Source organism: Ranitomeya imitator, chromosome 3 (genome assembly GCF_032444005.1).
Source record: "Ranitomeya imitator isolate aRanImi1 chromosome 3, aRanImi1.pri, whole genome shotgun sequence".
In the NCBI taxonomy this organism is placed as follows: domain Eukaryota; kingdom Metazoa; phylum Chordata; class Amphibia; order Anura; family Dendrobatidae; genus Ranitomeya; species Ranitomeya imitator.
In genome coordinates this window covers 411,673,747-411,680,693 of record NC_091284.1, presented here as the reverse complement: position 1 = coordinate 411,680,693, position 6,947 = coordinate 411,673,747, and positions in this window count along the sequence as shown.

The window sequence follows — 6,947 nt, the reverse complement described above, 5'->3', positions numbered from 1 at the left end:
GCTGCCTGCCATACCTTGCTGAGATTACTGCAGGGAGATAGTAATTGTAGGACAGTTCCTTTTTTTTTTTTTTTAATTCTCCCTGAAAAAAAATAAATAGTGGGAGATTAATATTGGCATTTGTGCTTGAGTGCCAGTCGTGTGTGCCATCTCTCTCAAATTGTGGGGCACAGAAAGCCTAGTGTCTAATACTGTTTTTTTTTTTTTTTAATTCTCCCTGAAAAAAAAATAGTGGGAGTTTAATATTGGCATTTGTGCTTGAGTGCCAGTCGTGTGTGCCATCTCTCTCAAATTGTGGGGCACAGAAAGCCTAGTGTCTATAATACTGTTTTTTTGTTTTTTTTTAATTCTCCCTAAAAAAAAAAATAGTGGGAGATTAAGATTGGCATTTCTGCTTGAGAGCCAGTCCTGTGTATGCCATCTCTCTCAAATTTTGGGGCACAGAAAGCCTAGTGTGTAATACTGGGCCTGATTTCTTGATAATTCTCCCAGAAACAAAAAAATAGTGGGAAAATAATATCGGCATTTCTGCTTGAGTGCCAGTCCTGTGTGTGCCATCTCTCTCAAATTGTGGGGCACAGAAAGCCTAGTGTCTAATACTGTTTTTTTTTTTTTTTTTTATTCTCCCTGAAAAAAAAAAAATAGTGGGAGATTAATATTGGCATTTGTGCTTGAGTGTTATGACCTGGTGGTTAGGAGCACCCGGAATGACCTGATGGTTAAACCTCATACAGGACGAGCTCTGGGATGTGGGAGCTCTACTGACCGCAAGCCCTAATCCTATCACACACACTAGAAATAGCCGTGGAGCGCTCCTGACCAGACCTAGGCGCCTCGTCACAGCCTAAGAACTATCTAGCCCTAGAGATAAAAAATAAAGCCTACCTTGCCTCAGAGAAATTCCCCAAAGGTAAAGGAAGCCTCCCACATATATTGACTGTGAGTAAATATGAAAGTCACAAACACAGAAATGAAACAGGTTTCAGCAAAGGGAGGCCAGACTTACTAAATAGACAAAGTATAGGAAAGGTAACTTTGCGATCAGCACAAAAACCTACAAAAGACCACGCAGAGTGTGCAAAAAAGACCTCCGCACCGACTCATGGTGCGGAGGGACCACTCTTCATCCCAGAGCTTCCAGCTAGCAAGACAAAATCATGAAAACCAGCTGGACAAGAAAACAATGAACAAATAATGACTATCAGGAACTTAGCTTCTGCAGGAGAAGGCAGGTCACCAGAGAGATCCAGGAGCGAACTGAACAAATGCAAAAACATTGACAGCTGGCATGGAGTAACGATCTGCGAGGAGTTAAATAAAGCAGTCAACCAAAGGATAAACCACGTCACCTGTGTAAGGAACCTCAGAAGCAGCAGCTTCACTCACAGCCACCAGAGGGAGCCCATAGACAGAACTCACCGAAGTACCACTCACGACCACAGGAGGTAGTTCGACAACAGAATTCACAACAGTACCCCCCCTTGAGGAGGGGTCACTGAACCCTCACCAGAACCCCCAGGCCGATCAGGATGAGCCAAATGAAAGGCACGAACAAGATTGGCAGCATGAACATCAGAGGCAAAAACCCAGGAATTATCTTCCTGAACATAACCTTTCCACTTGACCAGGTACTGGAGTGTCCGTCTCGAAACACGAAAATCTAAAATCTTCTCCACCACATACTCCAACTCCCCCTCGACCAACACCGGGGCAGGAGGATCAACGGAGGGAACCATAGGCACCACGTATCTCCGCAACAACGACCTATGGAACACATTATGGATGGCAAAAGAAGCAGGAAGATCCAAACGAAATGACACAGGATTAAGAACCTCAGAAATCTTATATGGTCCAATGAAACGAGGCTTAAACTTAGGAGAGGAAACCTTCATAGGAACGTGACGAGATGACAACCAAACCAAATCCCCAACACGAAGTCGGGGACCAACACAACGCCGGCGGTTAGCGAAACGTTGAGCCTTCTCCTGGGACAATGTCAAATTGTCCACCACATGAGTCCAAATCTGCTGCAACCTGTCCACCACCGCATCCACACCAGGAGAGTCCGAAGGCTCAACCTGCCCTGAATAGAAGCGAGGATGGAAACCAGAATTACAGAAAAAAAGGAGAAACTAAAGTAGCCGAGCTGGCCCGATTATTAAGGGCGAACTCAGCCAAAGGCAAGAAAGACACCCAATCATCCTGATCAGCAGAAACAAAGCATCTCAGATATGTATCCAAAGTCTGATTAGTTCGTTCGGTTTGGCCATTAGTCTAAGGATGGAAAGCCGATGAAAAAGACAAATCAATGCCCATCTTAGCGCAAAAGGACCGCCAAAACCTCGAAACAAACTGGGAACCTCTGTCCGAGACGATGTTCTCTGGAATGCCATGCAAACGAACCACATGCTGGAAAAACAATGGCACCAAATCAGAGGAGGAAGGCAGTTTATATAAGGGTACCAAATGGACCATCTTAGAGAAGCGATCACAAACCACCCAAATGACCGACATCTTTTGAGAAACAGGGAGATCAGAAATAAAATCCATGGAAATATGCGTCCAGGGCCTCTTTGGGATCGGCAAGGGCAAAAGCAACCCACTGGCACGAGAACAGCAGGGCTTAGCCCGAGCACAAATCCCACAGGACTGCACAAAAGAACGCACATCCCGTGACAAAGAAGGCCACCAAAAGGATCTAGCCACTAAATCTCTGGTACCAAAGATTCCAGGATGACCAGCCAATACTGAACAATGAATCTCCGAGATAACTCTACTAGTCCATCTATCAGGGACAAACAGTTTCTCCGTAGGACAACGGTCAGGTCTATCAGCCTGAAACTTTTGCAGCACACGCCGCAAATCAGGGGAAATGTGTTATGAACTGGTGGTTTAGAAACACAATGGACCTGGTGGTTAAGAGCACACAAAATTACCTGATAGTTACTAATAACATAGGACGAGCTCTGAGACGTGGGAACTCTGCTGACCGCAATCCCTAATCCTATCACACCACACTAGAAGTAGCCGTGGAGCGCTCCTGACCAGACCTAGGCGCCTCGGCACAGCCTAAGAAACTAGCTAGCCCTGAAGATAGAAAAATAAGCCTACCTTGTCTCAGAGAAATTCCCCAAAGGAAAAGGCAGCCCCCCACATATAATGACTGTGAGTAAAGATGAAAATACAAACACAGAGATGAAATAGATTTTAGCAAAGTGAGGCCCGACTTACTGAATAGACCGAGGATAGGAAAGATAGCTTTGCGGTCAGCACAAAAACCTACAAACAACCACGCAGAGGGCGCAAAAAGACCCTCCGCACCGACTAAAGGTACGGAGGTGCTCCCTCTGCGTCCCAGAGCTTCCAGCAAGCAAGACAAACCAAAATAGCAAGCTGGACAGAAAAATAGCAAACAAAAGAAACACAAGCAGAACTTAGCTTATGCAGGGAAGACAGGCCACAAGAACGATCCAGGAGAGAGCAAGACCAATACTGGAACATTGACTGGAGGCAAGGAGCAAAGAACTAGGTGGAGTTAAATAGAGCAGCACCTAACGACTTAACCTCGTCACCTGAGGAAGGAAACTCAGAAGCCGCAGCCCCACTCACATCCACCAGAGGAAGCCCATGGACAGAACCAGCCGAAGTACCACTCATGACCACAGGAGGGAGCTTGACCACAGAATTCACAACAGTACCCCCCCCCTTGAGGAGGGGTCACCGAACCCTCATCAGAGCCCCCAGGCCGACCAGGATGAGCCAAATGAAAGGCACGAACCAGATCGGCAGCATGAATATCAGAGGCAAAGACCCAGGAATTATCTTCCTGACCATAACCCTTCCACTTAACCAGGTACTGGAGTTTCCGTCTTGAAATACGAGAATCCAAAATCTTCTCCACCACATACTCCAACTCCCTCTCAACCAAAACCGGGGCAGGAGGATCAACGGATGGAACCACAGGTGCCACGTATCTCCGCAACAATGACCTATGGAATACATTATGGATGGAAAAAGAAGCTGGAAGGGTCAAACGAAACGACACAGGATTAAGAACCTCAGAAATCCTATACGGACCAATGAAACGAGGCTTAAACTTAGGAGAGGAAACTTTCATAGGAATATAACGAGATGACAACCAAACAAAATCCCCAACACGAAGTCAGGGACCCACACAGCGCCTGCGGTTAGCGAAACGTTGAGCCTTCTCCTGGGACAATGTCAAATTGTCCACTACATGAGTCCAAATCTGCTGTAACCTATCCACCACAGTATCCACACCAGGACAGTCCGAAGACTCAACCTGCCCTGAAGAGAAACGAGGATGGAAACCAGAATTGCAGAAAAACGGCGAAACCAAAGTAGCCGAGCTGGCCCAATTATTAAGGGCAAACTCAGCCAAAGGTAAAAAGGAGACCCAATCATCCTGATCAGCAGAAACAAAGCATCTCAGATATGTTTCCAAGGTCTGATTGGTTCGTTCAGTTTGGCCATTTGTCTGAGGATGGAAAGCCGAGGAAAAAGACAAATCAATGCCCATCCTAGCACAAAAGGCTCGCCAAAACCTCGAAACAAACTGGGAACCTCTGTGTTGTGAATTCTGTGGCAGAGCTCACTCTTGTGGTCACAAGTGGTACTTCGGCTGATTCTCTCTGTGAGCTTCCGTTTGTGGAGGAAAGTGGTACTGCGGCTTCTGAGTTTCCTTCCTCAGGTGATATGGGGAAGTCGTTAGGTGCTACCCTATTTAACTCCACCTAGTGCTTTGATCCTGGCTTCCAGTCAATGTTCTAGTGTTGGACCTGTTTCCTCCTGGAGTGTTTCTGTGGCCTGCTGATCTGCATAGCTAAGTTCCTCTTTGCTATTTGTTTGCTGTTTTTTCTATTCCAGCTTGTCAATTTGTTTTTTCTGCTAGCTGGAAGCTCTGGGACGCAGAGGGTGTACCTCCGTGCCGTTAGTTCGGTACGGAGGGTCTTTTTGCCCCCTTTGCGTGGATTTTGTAGGGTTTTGTGTTGACCGCAAAGTTGCCTTTTCTATCCTCGCTCTGTTCAGGGAGTTGGGCCTCACTTTGCTAAATCTATTTCATCTCTACGTTTGTCTTTTCATCTTAACTCACAGTCATTATATGTGGGGGCTGCCTTTTCCTTTGGGGTATTTCTCTGAGGCAAGGTAGGCTTATTTTCCATCTTCAGGCTAGCTAGTTTCTCAGGCCGTGCCGAGTTGCATAGGTAGCGTCAGGCGCAATCCACGGCTGCCTCTAGTTGTGTTGGAGAGGATTAGGGATTGCGGTCAACAGAGTTCCCACGTCTCAGAGCTCATTCTATGTTTTTGGGTTATTGCCAGGTCACTGTATGTGCACTGACCTCTCTGTCCATTGCTTTACTGAATTACATTTCATAACAGTACTGGAAGCCCAAAGTACTAATGATTCCCAATAGAGGGAAAAAAGAAGTTCTGAGACCATTTTTTTTCGTTTGCACTGTGTTTTGCCTTTTTTTTTTCCCCTAGACATTTGGGTAATTCAGGACACAGGTGTGGACATAGATATTCAGGGTCTATGCTCTTCATTGGATAATCTTGTTATAAATGTACAAAAGGTTCAAGATTTGGTGGTTCAGAAGCCTATGTTAGAACCAAGAATTCCTATTCCTGATTTGTTTTATGGTGATAGAGCGAAGTTTGTGAATTTCAAAAATAATTGCAAACTGTTTCTGGCTTTGAAACCTCGCTCTTCTGGTGATCCAGTTCAACAAGTGAGGATTGTTATTTATTTTTTGCGTGGCGATCCTCAGGACTGGGCATTTTCCCTGGCGCCAGGGGATCCTGCATTGAGTAATATTGATGCGTTTTTCCTGGCGCTCGGATTGCTGTACGATGAGCCTAATTCAGTGGATCAGGCAGAGAAGAATTTGCTGGCTCTGTGTCAGGGTCAGGATGATATAGAGGTATATTGTCAGAAATTTAGAAAGTGGTCTGTACTCACTCAGTGGAATGAAGGTGCGCTCGCAGCTATTTTCAGAAAAGGTCTCTCTGAAGCCCTTAAGGATGTCATGGTGGGATTTCCTATGCCTGCTGGTCTGAATGAGTCTATGTCTTTGGCCATTCAGATCGGTCGACGCTTGCGCGAGCGTAAATCTGTGCACCATTTGGCGGTATTACCTGAGCTTAGACCTGAGCCTATGCAGTGCGATAGGACTTTGACCAGAGTTGAACGGAAAGAACACAGACGTCTGAATGGTCTGTGTTTCTACTGTGGTAGAACTCATGCTATCTCTGATTGTCCTAAGCGCACTAAGCGGTTCGCTAGGTCTGCCACCATTGGTATGGTACAGTCAAAATTTCTTCTGTCCGTTACCTTGATCTGCTCTTTGTCATCGTATTCTGTCATGGCATTTGTGGACTCAGGCGCTGCTCTGAATTTGATGGACTTGGAGTATGCTAGGCGTTGTGGGTTTTTCTTGGAGCCCTTGCAGTGTCCTATTCCATTGAGAGGAATTGATGCTACGCCTTTGGCCAAGAATAAGCCTCAGTACTGGACCCAGTTGACCATGTGCATGGCTCCTCCATATCAGGAGGTTATTCGCTTTCTGGTGTTGCATAATCTGCATGATGTGGTCGTGTTGGGGTTGCCATGGCTACAAGTCCATAATCCAGTATTAGATTGGAAATCCATGTCTGTGTCCAGCTGGGGTTGTCAGGGGGTACATGGTGATGTCCCATTTCTGACTATTTCCTCATCCACCCCTTCTGAGGTTCCTGAGTTCTTGTCTGATTACCGGGATGTATTTGATGAGCCCAAGTCCGATGCCCTACCTCCGCATAGGGATTGTGATTGTGCTATCGATTTGATTCCTGGTAGTAAATTCCCAAAAGGTCGACTGTTTAATTTACCGGTGCCTGAGCACACCGCTATGCGGAGTTATGTGAAGGAGTCCTTGGAGAAGGGGCAT